Raw genomic sequence first — 27201 nt, forward strand, 5'->3', positions numbered from 1 at the left:
ACAAAACAGGGGTTTTACCTCATTAGTGGCTTCCCACAAGTCCTTGGTGCAATCGACTGCACACATGTATGCCTTGTGCCACCTGCTGCAACTGAACACCTCTACCGCAACAGGAAGCACACACATTCCATCAATGTGCAGGCCATTGTCGATCACCAGGGATTGATCACCAACATCGTGGCAAAATATCCTGGGAGTGTCCATGACTCATTCATCTTCCGTCACTCTACCATAAATCAACACTTCCAGGATGGACAGTATGGCAATGGACTACTTGTTGGTAAGTACAACAACCTACTTATATACACACTGCACAGCAACCCTCTAGGGCACACAACACATACACCACAACAGCAACATGTCGACAGGAACACACTGAGGTCGTGACATCACTAGCCATGTTTCATAGGTCAGCATTGAACCTGTCACACATCTGAAATTAGTGTACAGTCTAATGTTAAGACGTCAATGATCACAATGTTTGGAGTGGTTTGCCTAGTTGTCACCTTGCAAAAAATGTAAGCGTCCCAATTATGTTTAAATTAATCTATTGCATAAGTCTAAAGGTATGGGATGTCCAGGGTACATAGATGTGAATGTGTTGACAACCATGTCAAAATGAATCTGTGTATGGAACTATCATCTCACCCCCAACGAAGACACAGGGACACCAGTATCACAAGTCACAATGCTAGGGAGTGCACACTGTACTGCAAATCCCAAAACATACTGCTGACAACCGGTCAGCAGCCAAACACTCGTTCAGCCAAGGAAACAACCAATGGAGATAGTACATCCTAGAAGCCTATGAAGCAACACAATAACACAAAAGAGTCACAGACAACACAAGACAACTACTGCCATGCAAGGTGATATTAATGGGGCAAGCTACATCAACATGATTGCAATCATTTTCTCTTTCAGCTGATCAGGGGTATGGGATCCAGCCATGGATAATGACACCATTTGGCAACCCAAGCACTGCAGCAGAGCGTGCCTACAATGAGGCACATGGGAGGACACGCAGCATAGTCGAGAGGACCTTCGGCATCCTCAAGTCGAGATTCCGGTGCCTCGACATCACTGGTGGTAGCCTCCTATATTCCCCTGAAATGGTCTGTAAGATTATTCTAACATGTGCCATCCTGCACAACATTTGCATACGAAGGAACATTCCCCTCTTGGAACCAGAGCCACACATGCCTGAAGAGGAGGAAGAGGAGGATGGTGGCCTGCAACATGAGAGGGAACAACAAAACACAGCTGCTGGATTGCGTAGGTGCCAACATATCGTGAGTAATTTCTTTTAAAAATAATCACCATCACCACTGTATTAACTTATATAAATAAACACCGACAATAATCACCATATTATGGTCTGGCTAATCATTTTTGACCACCTTTATCTCTATCAGAATAGGAGTGTAGCCTCATGGAGCATAGCTGATACACCGATCAGGACACAGAAAATCCCAGAGCAATTGTGATGCATATCATACAACAGTCTCATACACAAACACTGTAAATGACATATATCCTGTACATTTCACCTTTGAAGGGCAATAGCAGAGGTCCACACCTATTTCACACATACATGTTGGAAACATGGTTCATCGCAGCATATGGCACACAACTAAGACACCATCACTCAATAAGTGGAAAACAAGCCTCATACATGAGGCAGTTGATGTGAAATGTTATTGGTAACAGAAATGTATGACCAGACCCTTGACAGCAGTAAGTCCAACTGCATCCAATCTTTGCAAGGACTATCTGTGACTAGAGTTCCATATAAGCAGAACATAGACAGCACAAGTGCTGCACATATGACAAGCATTGCGCACATGACATTCCATGTACATGTCAGCCCATTGCCTACCTCCTGACACACCCATGCTCCTGGTCACAACCCACCTGTCTAAAGAAGTCCCTGGAATAGTAATACGTGTACCCGGATATTCCCTCCTCTACACACACAGACAAACAATAGTAATCCTGTGTGCTACACCCTTTCCTATGTTATGCCATTGTCGTAGTACATCTGACTGCATGGACTTCAGGTCAATTAATACACTGGCTTGTAGTTACTAAGCCCTGTTAGCACCTGAAGATTGCTTCCCATGTGAAAGGTACTGTTGGCCATTTGAATTCAATACTCACATACAGGACTTGTGAGAAACAGATGCAGCACACACCTGTGAGCACCTCCATGCACACCACCCATCTGAACATGCACTGCCCCTGCTGATGCCTGGAACAGCATAGAAGTTGCCATTTTGTCAAATACACCGTTATTCATTGCTAGTAATTAAGCCGTGTAACACAGCCCTTGGGTTCATGTGTCTGCTTCAAAAACACAGGACATACACAGTTTTCCATGTCAACTGTCTTGTTCTTCCTCCGACCAGTCTTAGTCAGACCACTGATTATGTAACTTGTGAAATTGCTGGATCCAGATATACCCTACATCCTGTCAACCTGACTGGCACCTGTCTGCGTTACCCTAAAGATTCCTTGTGGCTACATATGTACCACACTTGCTTTACCAAACCTCACATTCCTCAGAGGGTATTTTGTCATTTGCTTCATCAATGCATACCCAAATACATTGTATAGCATAATCTACCTTTAAATTGTACCATATTTGTTAAATTGTCTTTGAATACCAAAATCATGGCCCATCCCTTGTCTGGGTCTCATCTATGCATGAACGACAAAGTGTGACAGTGCACCAGGGCCGTATGCAGGGCTTGGGTACAGTGCCTCCAGCAGAACCAGCTACCTCTGATAATGACCATGAAAAGTCCACACATGTTAGGACCCTGGCAGTTCACACGCTGAATCACATTGCTCACAACATATTGAGGGGCCGTGTGTGGTGAATAGCTGCGAGAATAATCAGCACAGAGGCTAAGATGTTCCCAGATGCAGTGGGAATTTTAGAGGCCAACCTGTGTACAAATGTTGTAATGACACTTACCAGAATATGACAACTGAGACGTTATCTCACTCAGCACACCAAGGTTGCCCTGTTGACAGTCTCATTACATGTCTTCAGTGACAGGGTGGGATCATCCCCATGCAGGTACTCATGTCCTCATCAACTTTACTCACAATGATCTCCGAAGGATACTCAGTAGATACAGGAATAGCTGCCACTGACTCATGATGAGACCTGGATGTAACTGTGACAACATACACCCCTAAAAATATACAGGATCAACATTGGACCACACACATGAACAAGACACCTCTGTGCAATTGATCACTGGAAAAATGTGGACACGTGCTGCCTCGTCTGCTGGTCCACCACAGCCACTGGAGAGTTGTGGCTCCGTCATATGACCATAACTGTGGCGTCATATTACATTTGTGGTTCACCTTTGGATGTCTGGGCCAATGACATGGTACACACTTCGTCTATGCATGTGCCTGACTCACTGTGGGTTCCCCAACAAGTGACTAGGAAGCAGTTACCAAAAATCTAGGACATGGGATGGGCAACTTGTGGACCATTGACATGAACAAGCGTCTGCCATCTATCTGGTGCATGCTTTGTCATTTGTGGTGTCTACGTTACCCAAAATCTTGAAAGCGCACACAACAGATGTTGCTACATGTATGATTAGCACATGTCCTCTCTCATTTCCACAATGACTTGCATCTAAGGTTTGGACACATTGACTTCACATTCATACAGGCATATTTGCAATAATGCATCTTGTGATGCACACACACTGGGTCGACTAATACATTATTAGCCATTGAACACACATTGAGCCATAGGCATTGAGGTATTGTACTGATGCGAATCACCTTGTAATCCTCTCCTGATGCCAAACATGACCAAATTGTGCAATACATATATGTAGGCCACACATATGGCCATCTAGTGCGTCAGCCAAGCGTCAAAATCCTGTTAAGGAAGTAGCGGGTCATGGTCCGCTGCAGTGTGATGTCTCACATGTGAACATACACCATCAACACCAAAGTGGGTGCAATCAGCCTATCTCAGTTGTCTCCCAAATGTAACATTACATAAAAATGGAAAAAATACCCCAAAACAGTTCATGCCCTGAAATTTTGACGTTTTTATCGTTATGTGTCATATTTATTCACGAATACAGATTGTGTGTAATATTTTTCGACGCACAGGAGTGAGAATTAGGCCGCATCCAAATAATTGTAAAGACTATTTATAATTATTTGGATGCAGCCTAGTTTTCACTCCTGTGCGTCGAAAAATATTACGCACAATCTGTATGCGTGAAAAAATATGACGCATAACGATAAAAACAGTGGCCATTTTATGCAGGAAGTGATTTAATAGGACATCTTGTTTACAGATCATGTACAGTGGGTGTACTTTCACTTTCACTTTGCAGTCTGTGATTCTTCTAGACTGTGTGGCTGTGTTCAGAGTGTTGTCCAGTGATTTTGTGCTTTTGTGTCCTGTGTGCTACATTACTTGTTACTTTGTGAAATAAATATTGTTGTTATATACTGTCTGAGTGTGTTTTGTTTACAATTGTCCGGTATTGTATTGTATTTGTTATTTGTGGGAGTCTGTTGTGGGTAGTGCTAGTTTGGGGATAGTTGGGCTTTTTTAGTTGTTAAGTTTACTTATTTTTTGTACTTCTACTTCCCCCTTTTCTCCTTTCTTCTTCTTTATCCCCTATTCCCCTTTTCGGTGCTGAGATGTTGGGTAGGCCACGTCTTGGCAGGATGGGTGAGGAGGAGCTTGGGGGTTTATATGGCTAGTGTGCCATTTCCTCCCACTAATGATCGAGGCAGAGGGCAGGGTGATACAGGGGTATCACACTGAGGCGCGACGAATCCGGTGGGGAAAGGTGCTGCATCACTTTCAGCGCGTGTATGGGAGCCAGAGGAATGACCACCAGCTGAAGCACCGCTGAGGTGACCTCATCACCAGGGAGCAAGATCTGCTGGACCACCTGGGAAGAGTGATTGCTGGCCCTGTTGGTAAGTACACATCATGTAAATCTGCACAATTAAAAGCTCTGTAGTGACATCAGATGATTTGTACAATATCTGCCGGCTAAGTTGCTGACTGTGTGGAATGCTGTGGAAACATACAGGGTCATTGATGGACTATGTGAAGGACCACAATTGCTAGCTGTCATAAAGCACGTGATCTGCAAACTTACAGAATACTTTTGCTTAATGTAATTTGGTGCTGCCTTTGTGTCAGACAGCAACACAAAATAGGAGCCAATCATGTCTATATAGGTCACATTTGGCAGTGAAGTATAGATTTACTAAAATATTGGCAACCTTTGTTGACGCAATAGCTAGACTGACTTTACAAACACTACATGATGCAGAAAATGAGTGCTGGCTTCACGTCAATTGATGATAGCAATGTGGCCCAGACATATGTCTCATGTGTGTCTGGTGAGTGTGTAAGGAAAGCGTTTATGGAAGTTCTATGAATGTTAAGGATTATTGTGGTCCTTCATCATTTTGGATACATATCAGATCTGTATTTGAAAACATCGGGAAAAGGTGTAAGGTGCCCTCAGCTTACATCTTACACTGGTATTTGGAGTTTGTAGTGCCACATTCCAATTAGGGATGGCAGTCCAAAGGTATGCACATGGGTTCATATCTCTATGTTTGGTGCAAATCACCATTACTGGGCCACATCAAATGAAGAAACTGTGACAACATAAGTCCCTGGCCCTCTGTACTTTGTACCTATGTCATAAATGTGTCATGGCCACATAGGCTTTTTGACTGGTAATGCAGTCCTCAAGTAACCAGGCTTTGGATGTCTCTCTTGGATGCACATGATGAGACAATTACACTCCATTATTATTTCTGCTCACTAATGAAGGAGCTTGTTTGCCACCACATGATAGTTAGGGCCACTGCATGTGTGCAGATATGTGTGTAATTGTCACAGGAGACCCATGGTATGTAAATGTTAGCCGTGCTATATCGGATGCCGTATCATCATGTCTGAATGGCTTTAATTACTTATGTCATCTTACACATAGTTTTTGTCTTTGGAATTGTTGGTCAGTGCACAGATTTTGAGCACATTTCTTCCTTCCATGCCTTACAGGTGGACCGGCAACCTACACTGTGGGAGAGGTAGCTTCCTTCAAGGACCGCGACAACTCCAGTAAGTGTTGATATGTCTGTTATGTGTTGTGTTTACTGGTGATGCGTGATGGACTCCTGTGAGTTGAACACATAGCAAGGTATGAAGTGCTGGCCCATCATTTGTCTTGTTCCATGACTGGGATTTCATTTCCTCAACATTTTTTAGTTGGTCAATGCTTATCCTATTGTCTTATCTAGGGATTCTAGGTCATTCCTGTAGGCCCCGCAATGAGAACTGGGGTGAGTTATGTCAACAAGAGTCTCACTGGAACTCATCTCAGATTTAGGGGGTCATTACAACCTTGGTGGGTGGCTGAAGCCGCCCGCCAAGGTTGGACCGCCGGGCGGCCACCAATGCAGCCGCACTCCCGCTGCGGCCATAATGAGATCCCCGCCGGCCCAGCAGGGATCTCGGCCGCAACACAGGAGCCGGCTCAAAATGGAGCCAGCGGTGTTGCCGCTGTGCGACGGATGCAGTTGCACCCGTTGCGCTTTTCACTGTCTGCACAGCAGACAGTGAAAAGCTGCACAGGGCCGTGGCAGGGGCCCCTGCACTGCCCATGCCAGGGGCCCCGCGACTCCCCTTTCCGCCAGCCTTTTCGTGGAGGGAGGGGGACCCGTAATCCCCTGGACAGCCGCGCTGCCCTGGATGATTACTCCCGCCGGGACAAAAGTGGCGGGAAACCGCCAGTCCTGGCGGTGTGATGGCGGCGCTTCCGCCGCGGTCGTAATCCACCCTGGAAGCACCGCCAGCCTGTTGGCGGTGCTTCCTCCAAAACAGCCCTGGCGGTCGAAGACCGCCAGGGTTGTAATGACCCCCTTAGTCTGCCTGTCAGACCCACATTCTCTCAGATTGGGACTGCAAAATGCTTACCCACAGACTTCTGCTTCCCTATTCACCAAAGTACTTATTAAACTGTAGGTTGAAGTTCCTAGCAGCATGTAGCTCCACATGTAGTGATACAAGTATGTGGCACTTTATTGCAATGGCCTAGGTGTGCATGCAAATCATGATCATGGGTGTTCTTGAAACTCTGTGTCTGTTGTAAGTCATGCCTTACTGGAAGTATATGATGTGGACAAAGGTCTTCATTTCCTGACATGTGTGGTGCTAGGATTGGCTTTCTATAGACTCCTGGGTGTCCATGTTGTTTGGAATTGTTAGTTGTTTCTCCACCCCGCAACCCTCAAACACAGGCATGGGTTTGTGAATAGTGTACCCAGGACTGAGGCTACCAGTATGTTACACAGACATGTAAATCAGTGAATCTTTGCTTGGAACCTAGTATACACACTCAGGTATAGCACATGAGTACTATACTAGCAAGTTCATTTACAACTTGCAGATCATGTGGCTTTAGATTTCCATCCCTTACACTGGCATTTGTAGCCCTGGCATTGTCGGAGGATGTGCAGCATCATTGTTAGCTGACAACTAGCAGAACTCTGATGCCAAATGAATGCCAGTTGTTACCCATCCTGTAGGGTTTGGATGTGCTATGTGTGATATGGCCTTTGTAGGCTGCCCTGCCATGTACTCCCTCAGGGACATTCAATGATCTGTATGATGATATGAGCTGTTACAAGTACAGTAGATGTAGTGTCTGATTTACTTCTTGTGCCATTTCACACAATGCAGTTCCTAATGTAAATTGTTTGCCTTTGTCTTCATAGCTGCAAACATGACACCCATCCAGGTCCGTGAGTTCCAGAGGCGGGCTATGAGGTACCAGCATATCCTGCTGGTAGAATCGGGGTTCAGACGGATGGCCCGAAGATACCGGAACGAACGGGCCTCCAGAGTATGGATGGATTTCCCACAGGGTGGCCCTACTTTGCCCATCACAGCCCAGCACAACCACCACTTCCACCCAGGTGGCACCACCCACAGCTGGGACTGTTGGCGCAACATCTGCAGTTGCTCCAGGCCCTAGCAGTGGAACACCTTCAGGGCAGCCCACAGGCATAGACTCTACACGCCCACAGACATCCTCAGCTGGTACCCAGACTGTCCCAGCTGCTACAGTTGACCCTGCAGCTTTTCAGGCAATGGAAAGAAAAATGGACTGTGTCCTCCGGAAAATTGGTCACCTGAAGCAGGATGTTCGCCATATGAGCAGACGTGTGCGGTCCATGAAGCGGACCCTCCGGAGGGCCAACCTCTAGACTTTTAAAAATGTACATGATTCCCTCCCCTTCATCCTCTTTCCTTGTTCTTATACTTAGTGGGCTTAGGGGGCATAGTGTTAGGTTAGTATAGGCTGTTAGTTTAGTTAGTGTTAGTGGGTGGGGAATGGGGGTCCTGATTATTTCTATTTTTTCTTTTTGAGTGTGTGGGCGGGTGGGTGGTGGGCTAGGTTGGGGTTCTTGTGTGTTTACAAAGAAATAAAACATTTTTAAAATATCGAAAAATACAAAAAAATATATATTTGTTTAGAATAGTATAGTATGTGTTTAGGTTAGTATCTGTTGTCCTCCATGTGTTCCGTCTCATAAGGGGGCTTGAGGGTTGATGTTTAGAACATTTCGTTACATGTGATAAGTACGTTTAGCTTAGGTTAGTTAGGGACAGTTGTGGGTAATGAGTAGTTAGGGTAGATTAGGGTAGGTAAGACTTTTCCCTGAGTTTCCTCTTGTATTATTACTGTTTAATAAATATATGGTGAACCCTTTACAGTATGTGTTAAATGCTTGTTGATCAGGGCCTTGGCATAGGTGTACATGAATTGTGTTCTATTACATTTGTGTCCTATGCTACAAACAAATCCCAACTGAGCTGTAAGATTGGCAGCTACCCCAGAGCTACCTTGCAAAGATTCCACCATTCATTGCAACCACCAATCACAGTTAATATGGATCCCAACGTGCTTTTGTCAATAAGTATGTTTTCAAAGTCACAAACAGTGCTTCCAGATTTGGTATTGGGGGAACTGTTTTAGGTCTGACAGCAGTGTGATGTTCAAGGACACCCTTATAAGGTGAGTGGTCGTAAGCACTCTTGTAGTATCGTCTTCATGACTCACAGACATCATTTGTGACACTGTTCAGCATGATTACTTATTTGGATGGAAACTCAGACACCTTCATTCATGCAGTTTTTGTAGTGTTTGCTTAGATTTGTTGGCACTGTTATATGTGTTAGTATTGCATGGTGACAACATTTAGCTGCCACTATTTGCTGACTTAGATATCTCTTGAGAAGGCATTATTCTGTCCAACACAGCATGATGGTGTATGTTTTCTCACTTCATCAGATATTACCCTCAGGAAGGGCAGAGTATGATGCAATCCTGGCCACTGTGCAAAGTTTTCTGACTACATAATTTCGGGACAGTTGTATTGATATGCTACGTAATTTGACAGGAGGCACATTTCAGTGATCTACTGCACAGTTGATGTGTCACATTACACTGAGACAAAGTGGTTGTGTAAGTGCTATTTATTGAAAAGTGCTGCAGTGCTATATATACATTGTCCATAATTGTGAGTCCATTATAGTGACATCTTCCATTGTGATCCTACACAAGTGCTAAAGGAAAATGCTTTTGACATGCTGGGTTGATGTGTCAGACAGTGCAGATGGACAGGATTTGCCAATGAGTAAGTGAGAGACAATCACTGGGCAGGATGACAAGATTAACAGTGGTTTGCAGAACAGTCATTGAGTACAGTTGTTGTAAGACTGGCATGTTACAAAGCGCTGGACCTTAGTAATAGTTGGCCATGTGGCAGGGACTAGTGCTTCTGGGTACTTTTCCGTATGAAGGTGATCTGTTCCATGTCTTCTTCTTTTGATGTGTGTGTTGCCTCCTCTGTTCTTGGTGGTGGTGGTTGTGAAGGGGCAAAACACACCTCAGTGTTACAAGACGTGGAGTCAGACATCCCGGTCGCTGCTACCTGTGAAGGTCTTAAGGGCAGTACTGCCGCAAGGAGGATCTGCTGATTCTTAAGAATAGCAGCCACATCACAATGGTAGGCAGCCAGGTTGGCCCTGAGGGGTTCAATGTTGCATTTGTGCATGCGTTGACAGGATTGCTGTTGTAGGTGTTGAGTCAACTGTATTACAGCTGTGCTGATTTCCTTCAGCCTTTTTTCTACTTCCTGCAAGATAGTTGTTCGCCCTTGCATTGCTGCTGTCTGTTCTTCAGTTGACATCATGCACGAACGTACCCCCTCTAGGCTGGCTAGTTTGCATCCCCACCTCATTGGCCAGCTCCCGGTGTACTCCAACTACAGTTCTCTCAAAGCTGGTGCCTGTGTCGTCTGAGTCCTCAGCTGTATTGGAGCTGGCAGGTCTTACAATTGGGGTGGTGGGTGGATCCTCTGCGATGGCTGCTTGTTCTGTGCTCCTTCTTGTGACTGAAGGTGGGGTCTGGAGGGTTCCAATGACATCTTGCATGGTCTGCTGGGGGATGTTTGTCAGCTCGTCATCCATGTCATCAGGGTATTCCTGGACAGGCATATCCACAGGAGATCCATCGTCCTCTGCAATGAAATAGGGTACAATTAGTGTGTCTGTTTTGTGGCATTTGTGATGTGACATACCTGCCTTGTGATGAATTCACATTGTGATCTTGTTTCCTGTTCATTGCTCCAGTCTTTTAGATGGGCATTTTCTCAGGCCTATGGCCCACCTGCATGTCACATGTATTGTATTAAGTTATTAGACTTGTCAGCATCATCTCCTCTAGTGTTGTTTTAGGCCAAATAATTAATTGCCACCTTCTTGTCCTACTCAAGCCTCCATCTACATCCATTCTCATGGTGAGAGACCTTTCACTGTCTGTGGGTGTTCTGATGGCACTGGCAGCACACTTAACAATCTGGACCTGCCCCAGTCTCTGATCTTTCACATCCACTTATATGTAGTTGAAATGTAGCGTATCCTAGGCATAGCATTGTTATGGCACGATATGGATGTTAGCATTGGTACAGCTGATGTTGGGGAATGTGTGGAGATTTGATTGCCCTGATAGTCATAGCAGGGTCATATTTCTTCCTCTGACTGTGCAGGTGTATATCAGTGACCACTTACATATGTCCTCCCCCTCAATGCTGTTTTTCTGAGCAGTATGACGTTTGGGATGTTGCATTGTGACCCAGGCACAGGATGGACCCAGACATATGCAGGATGGGTGGGACCTTAGTGCTGTGTAGCTCCTAAAGATGATGACATTGGCTGATGTTTGTGGCAACTATGGGCATTCACAATTGACAGGACTGGAACATTTGTCTTGTTTCAGGGGATTGTTGAAGTTGTCATCCTCAACCCTGCAGGTGCAGTTTTGCGTCAAAAAGTATAGATATGGGCCTGAATTTCAGAACTGGGACATATCTGTGTTAATCATTACAAATTGTGTTGTGTTCCTGATCTAATTTATGTTTGTTTCAGGTTTTGTGTGCTAACAATATCTATATGTGTTAATATTGTGTTACTTGTGGTTTTTCATGTTTATAGCAGTGCATCAACAAATATTGTGTGAAGTATGTTGCAAAATGCATTTGATCACATTGATTGAGTCATGTGTTCTTGAATTTAAAATAATATATCTGTAAAAGTCTGGTCAGTATTGGCACCTTTTTTGTTGTATGAACTTTCTAAGATTGGCATTTTTAGACTCATAATTTAAAATCAACCTCACCATAAGTTGTGATTTTAAATTGTGAGCCCAGAGATACCTAACTCCATATTTCTATTTTTTCCCAATGGGAAATGTCACTTAAAGGAGGTTTTTAAGTTATCCCCAATGCTAGCCTAAAGGAGAGATAGTCCTTGCAGTAGTGAAAATGAATTTAAGAGTGTTTAACCATCTTGGCATGTTAGCCTTAAAAGTACATGTCCAACATTTTAAACACACTGCACCCTGCTCTTTATGGCTAACTACGGCGTACCTTAGGGGTGACTCATGTTATAAAAAGGAAGTCTTGGGCATGTCAAGTGGTTTAATTGCCAGTTCGAAATGGCAGTTTAAATCTCCACACACAGGCTCTGCAGTGGCAGGCCTTAGACATGTTTGAAAGGCTACTGCAGTGAATAGCACAATCAGTGCTGTGGGCCCACTAGAAGCATTTAATTTACAGGTCCTGGGCACATATAGTGCACTTTTCTATGGACGTACACGCAAATGAAATATGCCAATTGTGGAGAAGCCAGTGCTACCAGGTTTTAGAGTACAGAGCACCTGCACTTTAGCACCGGTCAGCAGTGGAAATGCCCAGAATCCTAAAAGTCGGCAAAAATGAAGTCAGAAAGCAGGAGGTCAGAGGGCAAAAAGTTAGGGGAAAGCACACCAATGATGCCAGGTCTAACTCTCAGCCTTCCTTGAAACTGTCAGATACTTCTCTTTTTTGGTGTTGTGTGCTATTTCCGCAGGCCTAATTTGTTGCTGTTTTCGCTATCCCTTAATTTGGAAGCAAATGACCCATTCTTGAATCTGTGTGATACCTTCTAATCCTTGAGCCTGTGACTTAACTATTTATATTTGAGCCTGTGAGCTACCAGCTCTCCTTGATGCAGTGTGCTACCTGTCCTACCCTATGCATGTGGGATTACTACCCTTATCAGAGGCTGGGTGCTGCCTGCCAATCACTGAGCCTGTAGGCTGCAGGCCCACACTGAGGCCCATATTTAGGAGGGCATAATGCCTTCTTGTGCCACATTAGCATAATTTATTTTATGCTATTGTGGCCCAACAAGGCCAAAAAGGGGAGCAAGAAAAGTGGTGGTGCACTGAGTGAAGCGCCACTTTTCTTAAATCTGGCCCTGAGTGTATGTACATTTCCACACCTGAACCTGTCTGATATTTGCTTAACCCTAAGCCTGTTAGCGACCTCTCCATTTAGAGTCTGTGGGTAACGTTATGTGTAAAAATAGAGTCAGGAATAAGTAGAGAAGTCTACAGTTTCACCAGCGGAAAAAACGTACTTGACTTTTCCACCCTCTCATCACATTGCCTGCCATTAACTCTGCCATTCATGCTATTTATTCTAGTCCTATTAATCTTGAACCTCACTATTGTTTCTGTATTACACAAATGTTTTAAATGTATGAATGTCCTAGCCCTTTTTCCTGTTCCCACCTTGCACTTCAGTGCATTGCTATACAAACCTGTTGCACTGAGTATTTTAATTGTTGTTCGTTCCCATTCTGTTTGAGAAAGACTTGGTAGCCAGAAGCTGTAAATGCCACTTGGCTTTCACCATTATTCTCAACCAGCAATCCATCCACACTCTGGGTATTATTTTGTCTAACAACTGAATGCTTTCCTTAACCTCTTTGGAGTTTAGTGAGCATTTAGGAGTTTGCTAAATGTATGAAGCAAGCATGGCAGATACTCAGCCAGATATTCTACTACTTGTTCTGCATGCCAGGGGTAACAGTTCAAAGTGTGAAGAGCTCTCATAGAAAACAACTTGTTAACAATCTACTGTTCAAGAGGAACATTGTCAATTTGTAAAGGGGGAATTTTCTAAGCCCTACCATGGTTGTGCAGAATTATGATTGAAAGTTGCCTGACTAGCCGACCTTATGCTATTTAGTAAATTAAGCTGCCAGACCACTCTAAACATGTGATCAGAATCAGATCTGCCCCTCACTAGCTCACTCACTAAGAAACTATCAGTTGCCCTATACAGCTGAAGTGGTAATATTGGAATAGTCGATGCACAGAATGACTCATTTATATACAAGAACGAAGTTGCAGCTACACTATTAGATTGCCCTGTTGTAAACCCTCCCCTCTACCTTCAATCCCGACACAAAGGTAGGTGGCAAGGGAGTCTCTGAGACCAAGGTCTGAGGTTACTGACTGACAGGTCACAGATGGGGTGGCGTGTATCTGGCAGACAAATGTGCAAACAGGAATGCTTGGATCAAGGAGATAGGTGCAGCAACACCACAATGGTCCCAGGAGCTTGGCCCCAATAAAACACACATGGCCAGAGGTGTGCGTGCATTTCCAAAGACACCATAAAATCAGATGACACATGTGGTTAGGAACACTTAGCCAGTCAGAACACAATAGACACAGCAACATGCAGCAACCACGCGCCCCTCAGGCCGGACATGTGGACACATTATTGGCTGGCCCACATTGTGTCCACACAAGATTGAGGCCCACTTGCTTATGTTATTTTATGACTCCATGACAACTGGCCGCATTCTTTACCCTGGAAGCAATGCTGTAATTGCTTTATTGTACCTAAAAAAATAGATAAAACACCACTCAGATTGACTGTACACTGAGAGACAGTCCTCAGAAACGGTTTCTGTACCTGCTCTCCCGACTGTAATGTTTAATTAAACAAACTGTACCTGTTATGCCAAACGCCTCTTGTCTTCTGTTTTTTAAGGTGAATTCACATTCGAGCAACAGAAGAAACCTTGTTTTTAACTCTTGAATATTTAAGTGATTGACCAGAGAGTCACAGGCCCCATGCCACCTAGTTATGAATGGGATGTGTCATCAGGACCCTAGATGGTGACTTTGGAACTGGGGAACCAAGTTCAAATCTCAGCATCAGCTCAACATCTTGGGATTTTTGGCAAGTCACTTAATCTCTCCAGTGCGTGCGAAAAAAATAAATGTGACCTTGTGTAATGTAACTGGTGCTCATGTAAAGCACTCCAAAACCTTCAAAACCTTTGGGTAGGGTACACACTATATAAAACAGCAAACAAAAATAATCAAGATAGCTGGTTCCATACTACAGCCTTGAAGACCTCCTACCCTGTACTTGAACCCCACTCCAACTCTGCATTAGTTTTGGAACAGTGCTGTATTGAGTCGTGAGTCAATGGACAAACCAATATCCTGGCATTGGTTACAGTGGTCATACCAGAATCGTATCCCAGAGCACTCTAGAGTGCAGAGAAGAAGTGGGTTGTGGTTAGACAATGTCGTGACTAAGCATTCAATTTCCAGCACAATGTCAACCAATTCACTACTTAATAGGAACATACCGAGTCTGGTAAGTAAATGCAAGGGTAAGTTTGAAAGGTAATAGCTGAAATCTAGGGGAATGAAGACCATAAGCCCAATTTACAGTTTAGTGGATGGGTACTCGGTCCCGAACATAATGGTTATTCTGTCCGATTTATTACAAGTGCATTAGGACATCCAAATGCACTTGTAATAGGTCAAACACGATAACCGTCATGTTTGTGAGAGCTGCAGTCCACCAAACTCTGAATCAGGCTCCAAATATCTTGAAGTGAAGATTGTTCTAGTGTAGGACAAAAGATGTACTTGATGTACAGATTACAGTGGTTGGGCGGGTTAACAGAAGAGTAGCCAATAACACAATGAATCACCCCGTCAAGAGATAAGAAGTCGAAGCTGCAGTCGAAGCTGACACCACATTTTAGCAATATAGGTAAAATATCAGAGCCACCCACGTTTGGTGGGTACACATTAACCATAAACACAGCTTCCTGACATAAAAAAAACATTCGCTTTAACTATTTTATTTTCTAACTTAAGCGGGACTCCCCCTTCCCGACTCGAGATAACACCTCCACCAGAGTAGTCCAAAAGTATAGAATATCCAGTGCTAAAAGCACCTCTAGTGCGCAGATGAGACAGTCCTAGGATTAGCAAATCAGTTTAGAATACGTTTGCGCTGGGCACATCACTCCAACTAAAGAAGACAGTAGTTAATGTTTAAATTAGCAAGTCTTTTTTTAAGATTGACTCTTTTTTACCGACATGATTGCGTCTTTTAATTGTCTCATTGTTCAACCTTCAGAACGACTTCAAGTCGTGTTGTGTGCACCTTGTGTAGCACATTCTTCAGGCTGTCATCCAGATTGTCTTGTCTTTTCAATCCCTTTCGATAAACATCTCATTTGAACTGCTTGACGTCTCCAGTTTTATGCTTACAATCTAAACATGCTGTGACGTTTAATATCCTGTCATCCAATTCAAAAAGCTGATCTTTTATAAAATGTGCAACTTCAATGTTTGTTTTTTCTTTTGTATAATTACCTCTGCTTCTTTCATTCGTTCATCACGCAAATCTTGCTATTTAGTTCAGTTAACCCGCATAATTATAGCAAAGAAATCAAATGACATGATGTGGTCTGGTGACTAATTTAGGAGTTCTCGACACAATCCTGGAAGACAAGCGACACATGCTGAATCTATTTTGAAGCTGGTAGTCATCTCCTTCATGAAGTATAGCACTGTGAGGTATAGATAAAATTGATTCCATGTTGCATACTCTTTGTGCAGTGCACGACATTTACAGGTATGAATTTAGAACAATATATATATTTTTTAAGATATCAGGCATTGTTATATTTATGTTTTAGGAGGTCGGTATTGGTCTTTTGATGTTATCATATTTATAGTATGCCAGTCATGTTAAATTGATACCTGAACCATAGCATATTTGTTCCTATATTTTCTACTATTTTACAGTTCTATTTCTTGATAGCTAGAAATAAACAGACCCGTACTAAAATGAACTTTTGTTTTGTCTGGCTGCATGTACAAGTACGTGCACACGAATATTGAGGCGCTTGAGCTCCGTGGTCAAGTTAAAGCATGAACGTTGTGCACCGATCCGCTCATATATTGATTTTCCGAAATCCCTGGATTGCGAAGATGGTCGTGGGGCGGTTTTAGACGTTCTGCTGTATCTCGCTTTGCCTCACATCTGCAGAGATAAGCCCCCTTTGGGTCATTTAAAAGGTTTGCCTTTCCATGTGAGCTACATTACACGAAAGAAGGTAAATCTTTTCCTAATTCCTGGGACATCTCCAACCACAAAAAAAACCTTATGATTTATACAGAAGGTGACCAGCATATCCGAACAACTGTTATGCTCGTCCACTAGTGAAAGGGCGGGATGTAACGTTTTAATGCTCAAAGACCATAATGTGAAAGAGAGATTTTTTTCACTAGAAACTTCAGTAGATATATTGGGCCAACAATGCATTAGTTCAGCACCACAGATGCATCATAATGTCTGACCCATCTTTGGAAACATGCACAATGGAGCTCTGTATAGAAAATACAGTCCATCCATGGCGTTATTAGGGATTCGTTGGGCAGCGCAAGAAATCTGACGCATCAAGACTGATGCGTCTGATTTTCGTAAGTGAAGCCCATTGTGCTTTTTATCCAGGGTGTTGCTGTACCAGAAAAATGGATAGTCAGCGAAATATAGATTGAGTAATAATTAGAAAACATCTAAAGTTTAATTTCATTTTATTGATTTCTTTCAGATTAAAATTCTTAAAATTACCTAGGCGCATAAACTTATCCAGATACATTCAATACAAAGTTAAAAATATAGACACTTCTTGGAAAAATAGAATGTCTAGCACAAACAGATATCTTATAAAACATCAATTAAAAATATCATATTCCACTGAGAACACAAGGTCCCCACATCTTTTCAACTAACTTGTTCCTCTCATCAATTTCAATATAGAGTAGCTATCACTTTAAAACAGCACCCATAAGATCTAGGAGTATTACCCTTATGACCCCTGGTGTTACCTTGATGGGGTCATTACCAGTACTCCACTGCTTGGGAGCATTTCAAAGAAGAGGCATCTGGGTAAAATATTAGGAAAAACATGTGGAACTCCATGTGGAAATACAATTTTCCAAGTATCATTACCCAAAATCTTGAGAAGGAAAGTGTTTCAGCCTACTCTACCTAGAGTTACTCATGCCCCTGTGATGAGGGAAACTGCCCAATATCAGCTTTGTGGCTCCCTCCTAGTACCGTCAGCTCGGGGCCTGGAAATTATGATAAGTAATGCATAACTGGAGCTCCAGTGCAGGTGCCGTCACTGACTCCACCTATCCATGCCCATCTTTATTAACTGCAGCCCACATGATCACAGAACCACTCCAATGCACCCGCAATGGTAGGAAAACATACAAAACTTCCCCCATCCTTCCTTGTCTCTGTCCAAAGGTCCCAAATGTATACCAGATGGGGCACTGGTAAGCACTACATTCTTTCCCTCTTTCAACAAAACTTGACTGTTGGAGGTGGCATGTTCTGGTTGGCCGAGCCAGGCAGAACCTACCACTCCCATCAGGGGCAGGTGATTACACTCACTGTATAATCTGCACTCATCCTTGCTTAGCTGGGCACATAGCAGTCAGGCTTATCACAAAGGCAATGTATAAAACATTGGCAGAGCATGACCACACAAAAAGTACTCTGGTGCATGTAAATAAAGTTTGAATTCAACACACTCATGAATTAACACCACATGAACATCGTGTAATTCTGGGCATAAACCATATTCAGAAATATCACTAATAATACAAGGCCCAACAGTGTTATTATGAAATCAGCAGCATATACATGTGAGAAAAATAATACTTTCCATCCCTGTACCCACATGCAGTACTACTGCCTTGGCAGCACAAGACCCACCCAAACGATCACCCCAATTCAATATCAAACAGTTGTAGCATGCATCCCAGTTCCCAATGATAGCAGCAATGTATACATACAGAGAACTATAGGACTTTTGTCACTGCATCATGGCCTAGGCTGAACCAGTAAATGTCAATGTCAACCACAATAGTGAACAACATGTACAGCAATGTGGCTGGGTGGTGAAATCAAACCCAGACCTTCACTCCAAAACACTCACTCCACACTGCTACAAGGTGCCACAGATGTCAGCCATGCTCACCTAAGCACACTCGCATACACTCGCTTCCAGCATCCTAATGCTTTGACAACTGGAGGTGAGGTGTGAATGAGTTCACAGCACCCTCTAGGACCCAAACCTTCCTCCACCCTTTAACCAATTCCTACCCCCCCCAAGAGTTAGAAGAGATACAGTCTTCCCCCAGATACTCGGCCGCTTGCAGCTTTGGAGTTAATGACACTCCTGAGGTATCCTAGAAACACAAATTGGAGGTTACAAGGTTTGTGAAAATATCTATTGTTTCTAAAAGAACATTATTCTTGACCTTTCTGTTCAAGGGAGAAACACAGAATTAAGTCTCTGGTCCATGAGCAACAACAGTTCAAATGGCAAGGTTGGAGAAAGGGTCTGTCGTAAGGACAAACAAGGAGGGCTGGAGGAAAATGACAGAGAAGTAACTATAAATAAGTCTAGAAACGTGAAGAGGCTGATAGTCAGGCTTGATTACTACTGTAAAGGATTTGTGCACACTAACCTAAAGGGAAGGTATTTAGCCTTGTCTAATATTTTATCTGGAATCAAAAGACGGCAGGAGGCTTGGTGCAAGAAACTCAAGAGGAGGCAAAATAGCTCATGAAGGAAGACACTAGAAGCGTTTCAGAAGCCAGAGATACAGGATCATCAGGAAAGCTTGGAAGGCTAGAGCGCTGGTTGTTCTGGGAGACTCTGAAGTTGAGTGCAGGAACAAAGCTTGTGCAGGATTGGAATGCTGGAAGATCTGGGCGGCTCAGCTGGTGAATGAAGGGACAATGCTTGCACAAGACGGGGACGAGGCCAAACCCTGATGGAGGTCCTGAGGGGGTATTTATACAAGAAGCTAACAGTGTTCCAGAAAGGCACATGCCCCACGTGGAAGCATGGAATATCCCAATGAACCTGGGGAAAACCACATGTTACATATAATGGATATGAGGCCGAGCAGGTGGCAGGGGCAACCGGTAATTGCCAACAGTGAACAAGTACAAAGGAACCCCACATGCATAATGGTACAATTCAGTGGTTCAAAGTAGAGACACGACAATCTTAAATAGACGTGATATCTGCAGGTGCAAAACGGACTAACTTGCATAGCAACAAAACAGAAGGGTCAATGGCTCGGGATTCCTAGGAGAGAAATCATGGAGTGCTCGAGACTGGAAGGCTCCACAAGAGAAGCATGACTGGGAGTATTAGGAGGCAAGGAGGCACCACAAGGGAGTGGTGACATGAGCCCGGCAAGTAAAACCACTGTACATACGGCACAAGATGGATTTGTGACACTTATCATTACCAGCACACAACCACAAAATCTCACATACTAAACACATGTTTTAGGGAAAACATACTAACAATCTAACAACACACATGTTAGGTACACAAACAATCCATGCTTTGGTTTTGTGACTATATCTCATTTGTAATAGCTAAAGTACATGCAATGTCACTCCCTTCCTTCTGCAGTGGTTTCCCACCAGCATGCTTGGGGAAACTTCACACTTGGGATGGAGACCTTGGTTTACTACAACAAACTGAAAATTACATACAGGAAGAGGAAGCTGGATATTTTGTAGTTATTCTGAGACATCTTCTTTTCAGAATACCATCCTTCCTGATACTGATGTGCTGCTCCTTATATTAATCTTGCTTCTAACTTGGCTGAGGGAGTTGATAGGAAGAGCCCTTGATTTTTCAATGGCAAATTAGCACCCTACACTTTTGAGGGTCCAGAAACCTAGCTTAACAAAACAGTGTGGGCCACAATCTGGTGAGACATTGCTGCTAGCAGCAGTGCAGTGTCTGTCCATAACCCAGAGAGTTAGGAGATAAACTGTGCTGGAAGGCTAGGATTGCCTTCATTACTGGACCTGAATTAAGGCTCAGTGCATTATGGGCTTGTCCTCCCACCCATATTTGTGCAACTTTCACATTACATCACGGTACCAGAGTGTCCTGAAGGCAGCCTTGCTGACACTTCATGTTCAGCTTGAAGAGTTTGTGCAGCAGAGAGATATTTAGGGTGTATTGCTATTAGCTATGTGAGTACATATGCGTTTGAGAGTACTGTCCTGCCATGTGTTCACTGTGAACTTAGTTGTAACATTACATGTCCTATTTTTGTAGTATGAAAGGTATGAAAGTTAAACTTTACCAACATGCATGTTTAGCATTTGTTTAGTTTGGATTGACTAATCATCTAATCTTGACATTATGAAAATGATTTCAACATACTAAATTTCTGTCAACATAAAAGGTAAAACACTTATATCTTTGAAATATTTAATATTTCTATTGCACTAATTTTACTTTTTGTGATGCTTACATTGTGTACCTTTACCGTACTTACTAACCACCACATAATTGTTACACTTAACCTTCACAGTTTAAATAGTTAATGAATTATGTATGGAACTTTTGATGTTAACAAATATGGGCCTATTCAACATCCTTTAAAATGCATTGTAGCCACATTAAAACTTTCTTCTCTCAAATAACCAATATGTGGAACTTGTTGAAAAGCTACATTTTCAACATTTTAATACACTCATACACCATTACTACTACGTTCTCCTCCTTTGAATAGTGAATTCTGCAGCTATGTTGTGAATGTTCCAGTTTATCTATTTAAAATTACCAACCTTTGCGTTTGAAAGCACAGAATAATGCATGTTTGTTAATAACTCTACAATGTCAGCACTTCTACAATGAGAAAATGTTTCTCTTTAGCTAAAGTTTCGAAGATATGCATTAATGACCCAATGAATTCAAAAAGTCTCTTTTTTACATTTCATTGAAAGGAACGATCTGGCCAAGGGACATCACAGCAGAACCAGGGGAAAGAACTGAGACCCTTGGCTAAGAGGTGGCCACTTGATATCACCAGCGAGGTGTAGGGAACTGACCACCAGCAGGAGATATGCACTTGTCTGGCAGCTAACACTGTTTCAAAGAGACTCTGGGCTGAGCTTTAACAGTTACCTGGGAGGCAGTGGATGTATACACCACTAGCCAAGAAGAGTAAGATCTTGAGGCTTCTCCTGGACTTAAGAAAGACCAACCTGTGGTGTCCAAAAACCAGTCCCCTACACCATCTGGGCCAGCACCCTGAAACTCCTTAACTCCTTTGGCCCCCATTTCATAAGGACCTCCTGCTGCACCCCCTGGCCATGCATTACCTCTTCCTCTCAGTGCCCACCTAGAAAAACTAGGGTTGAGGTACACTTTTGACCTGACACTCTGCACTCCTCTTGGGTAGCTAAATTCTTTCCCAATGAATATGTCTTTGGATGCTCTCAAGTAGGCCTTCAGGCCTTTTGGAGCGGTTCTAGGAGGAATCTCTCAGTATTTCTGGAATTTACTTCAAGAGACTGTCAGAGAAAAGTTTCTAAATTTATGTGGCCTCACGACCTCCTTGATAGTTGGTCTTGTGACTCATCTGCCTCCACAATGATATATATTAACTGTAGAAAACAATGGCTAAAGGTTAAGGTGGCATCACAGTTAGGTCTTATAATAATATCAAAACTATTGTTTTAAAATACTGCAATTCACCAGTTAGAGTTTACTGAGCTAACCATAACTTGTGGAACCTCATGCACCACATATGCCCTCATAAATTGCATCATTCATATGTTAAATGGCATAATTCATGACACCGTTGATGACATCTCAAATGAAATCATTGATGTCCAAATGACACCATTGTCATATGTAGCATAGAGTTACTGGGTCTACATGTGTGAGTCCATAACATGAAAATAGCGGAAGCCCTGGAGGCAAGCATGACTGTGCATTTTGAAAGTTGTGTGGTCCACTTTTTAAAAATCACTAGAGTTTGGGCTGCAAGGATTACTCCCTGTTAAACAAGGTAAAAGCTGCGTGTTCCTAATCTGGCTTTGATTAAAGTAGGTTGAGGCTTAAAGCCAAGGCCTATTCCAAAAACATCTGCAAGAAAGAGCAAACCTTCTGTTTACAATAAATTATCCACCAGTAGATATTTGGGCATATGCCCATAGTAAATAGTCGAAATACAGTGTTAAACACAAATGTTATATAGTCTGTGACGTCAGTGATCGTCAACAGTTTGTTTTCCCCACCAGAGCAGGAAGCAGAGGTAAGGCCACTTTCTGCTCCAGTGGGGAAAACAGCCCAAAAGAGCCCCCCCACCTTTCAAACGAGGCATTCTTGAAAGGGTTTCCTGGTCATGGATCATGTCTGTACTGTGGTCCATGCCCAGGAAACCCCACTAGACACTGGGAATGTCATCTGAGGGGGTCGACTGTCTTAGAAATGGGCTGTCCTTTGGGGGGCATTTTTTTTTTTTAAAGTTGGTTTACCCCTGGAAGGGTGTGATTGCCCCCCAGGGGTTAAAATATATATTTTTTAAATGCATATTGACTAGCGGGTCGGCTCTTTTGAAAATGGGCTGCCCCCACCTCCGGACCAATTTGTAATTTTTTTTTAAATAGGAGAGTTTACCCCTGGGGGCACGAACGCCCCCCAAGGGTTAAAAACTGAAAATTAAATTAAAAAAATCTTTTTTTTCTTTTTAATTTTTTTTTATCAATGTGTGCTTTCCCTGGGGGCCACAACTGTCCTCCCAAGGAAATCACACAGCAATAAAAATAAAAAATAAAAAATATATATATATATATATATATATATAGCGAGAGAGAGAGAGAGAGAGATCACTGTTGTCATTGCATGTGTGGTTTCCCTGGGGGCTGTGATCGGCCCCCAGGGAAACCACACACACAAATAAAAATTATATATATATATATATATATATATATATATATATATATACAAAGGGAGCTATGGAGAGATGAAGGGCAATTTTGCTGAGTGGTAGTGAGTGAATCCAAGAAGGAGGTCATGGGAGGGGGAGCTGCAGAAAAGCTTATCGCACTGGGCACCACCAGCGCTACAGGCTGTGATGGGTATGTGGCAAGGTGAAGTAATAGTGTGTCTTTTTTGTTTTTTTCAGTGGTTTCAGAGAACCTGCTGATCGAGGGAAGATTCGAAGGTAAGGTTACTGACATTTACTGTTGCACACATCACACACACACTCATTGGCAATTTTGTCACCATATCTGCCACCTACATAGGCTTGTGTTTTAGAGGGACAGTAGCAGAGATGGCATCTCGTTGGATGACTGCTGCTGAAGCCGTAACTCGGGTTATGGCCAACAGCTCTGAGGCAGGGTCAGAGAATGAGACAGCAGATACTGAGACAGCATCTGAGGGAGAGGACAATGGACCAGAATCAGGGAGTGATTTTTCAGTCTGCAGAGTCCCATCCGACGACACCTCTTCCAGTTACTTTGAAGAAGACGATGAGGACAGTCGTGCTGGCCCTTCGCAAATCGTATTATGGAGTCATCAAAATTATCTATCACAAAACAACCTGTTTTCTTAAGGCGGACTCCTGCGTTTTGGGTCCTGGACTCAGCGGCCATAAAGGGAAACCTATCAAACCCGGACATTTCTGAAAACTAGACACCTGGGGGAGCCCACAGCGTCATGACTTGTGTGGATTCCACAAAGTTTTCTCACCCAGAACACCCTGCAAACATGAAACATTGAATAAAAACTTTATTTTTCCTTGCATTTCTGTCACGTCAACTGCAGGAATATGCAGGGATCAACAAAAATTCTACCACCCAACGTTTCCTCATTTGTCCTGATAAAAACGCTACTCCGCTTGTGTGCCTGTGCCTAGTGCCTGGATCAGGAATGTATCACCGTTGGGTCAACAGTAGCCCTCATGTAAGGACCACCATTGACCGCTGTTTGATATAGGTTTGCTAGGTTTCTCTATGTGTCAGCTGAGCTAGAGGCCAAAAGCCACAGCTACGAATTCAGATTCCAGAACTTTTCAGCACCGAAATGTGGGGAAAATGTTTTTTTAAGCCCAATTTTGAGGGTTGCAAACGATTCTGGATGACATAACCCAGTGAGAGCCCTACAAGTCACCCCATCCTGGAATCCCCTGTGTATCTAGTTTTAAAAAATGTACAGGTTAGGTAGGTTTTACTAAGTGCCGGCTGAGCTAAAGCCCAGGATCCACAGCTACGCACTTTGCAAAAAACACGTCAGCTTTCAATGGAAAAATGTGAGTTTCTATGTTGCGTTTTGAGGTGTTTCCTGCTGCGGGCACTAGGCCTACCCACACAAGTGCGGTACCATTTTCTATTGGGAGAATTGGGGGAACACAGAACAGAAGAACAAGTGTTATTCCCAATTGTCTTTCTATACATTTTTGCTTTCCAAATGTAAGACAGTGTGTAGGACAGAAGTCATTTTGAGAAATGCCCTGCAAATCACATGCTAGTATGGGGACCCTCAAATTCGTAGATGTGCAAGTAACCACTGTTTCTAAACTCCTTATCTTGTGTCCATTTTGGAAATACACAGGTTTTCTTCATACCTAGTTTTCACTCTTTATATTTTACTGTATATTGGGTATACAATGAAAAGACATTGCAATGTGCAGCTCATTTTTTGGCACTGGGTACCTTGGGTTCCTGTAGAACCTACAAGCCCTATATGTCCACGCAACCATAAGGGACCATCAGACATAACAGTACATTGCTTTAAAACATCTGCCATAGCTGGAAAAAGTTACAGAAGAAAATGTAGACAGAAATGGCTGGTTTTTTTCAACTCAATTTCAATATTTTTTTTATTTCAAATGTTACTTTCTCTAGGAAAACCTTGAAGGATCTACACAAATTACCCATAGCTGAATTTAAAATGTTATCTACTTTTCAGAAATGTTTAGCTGTCCAGGACTGTGACCACTGGTTTCACACCCATTTCTGTCACTAACTGGTCAAAAACAATGACACTAATGTGGCGCTAGGAGGTGCTAGGGGTTCTTAAATCTGCCCCCTGCTTTCATAACACAGTACTAGAAAGCGGTTGTACCCAATCACTGCCGTAACTCACCTGTAAGGACGTGAAAGAAGTCAAAAATGTTTTGTGAACTGGCCCCAAATGTTCAGGTGGAGTGATGGCACGGTGAACAACATTAAAGGAGCTGATGAAAGGCAAGGGAGAACCAGTAAGCTCTTGCTTGTAAACTAACATTTTTAGGTTTAATGCTTTCATTGCTCCACTTTGTAAATATGGTGCAGCATTTTTGGCCTTCCAATGCCACATTAGCATCACAAAAATTACGCTAAAGTGGCGTTGGAATGGTGCTTGGCCCTCTCAAATCTAGGCCTTAATTTACAGGCCCTGGACACATATAGTGAACTTTACTAGGGACTTACAAGTAAATTAAATATGCCAATTGTGGACACACCAATGTTATCATGTTTTGAGCAGAGAGCACATGCATTTTAGCACTGGTTAGCAGTAGTAAAGTGCCTAGAGTCTCAAAGCCAACAAAATCAAGGTCAGAAAGCAGGGAAGAGGAAGACAAAAAGTCTGAAACCCTGCAGAAAGGGCCATTTCCAATAGCCCCACACTGACAAAGAATTGCAGCACGTACTGGAATATCCTGCTCGGCTGCCATGCAATGCCCACTTCCACCTAATACGACACCACATGCTACACAGAGTATATGTTACTCCTTACAAAATCAACCACTATTTCCAGTGCACTGATGCCACCTGTCCTCATTGCAACATAACTGATGCTGACCTATTACACTTGTTCAGGCTCTGCCCATCCCTCGTGCACTACTGGTGAGATATTACTAAGCAGTTGTCTTGCTGCATGGGACACAATACCCTACACTCACGCCCTAAAAAAGCCAAAGCATCCACATGCTCTATAGACCTGGCACTCCTACTGGCTAAGCGCCAAATCACATGCAGATGGAAGTCTCACACCCCCTTTCCCCCACAGCATCCAGCTGGGCCTTTTCTATGGGGGTTTGGGCCTGGCTGAAAACAAGGCACTACACCAGAAGGACTTCAAAGCCTTGCGCAAATATCGCATAGCCTCTGCTATCGGAGCTACTTGCCAACATGCACAGGACACAAGACAATACCTACAAGGAACTTGCCACAATTCACTATTAGCACTGCCCTGGCCTCATCATACATCACACCTGACACAATTTATTCTCTTCATTATTTTCCGGTCCTCACATTGTCAAGGAGCCATTTAATTACTTCTGATTTGTGTCTGTGGGTGCAGGCTACCCCAGAGTGAGTTGATACATTTGGTTAATTGTTCTCACCATTGCATCATGCACCACCCCCTCTATGCTCTCCGAACTTGATACTGCATCCCAGAGGCAAGCTTCCCTATATTTCTATTGCTTTTAATATGCTTCATACCTTAATCTCCCCTCTCTCTCTCTCCCTCTTCCTCTGTATTCTTAGTGAAACATTAGTGAAACATTGTGCAAATGTTGGAGATGTATGACTATTATAAATGCTGCTTTATGCATT

The sequence above is a fragment of the Pleurodeles waltl genome, chromosome 4_1 (genome assembly GCF_031143425.1).
Source record: "Pleurodeles waltl isolate 20211129_DDA chromosome 4_1, aPleWal1.hap1.20221129, whole genome shotgun sequence".
Taxonomy (NCBI): Eukaryota; Metazoa; Chordata; class Amphibia; order Caudata; family Salamandridae; genus Pleurodeles; species Pleurodeles waltl.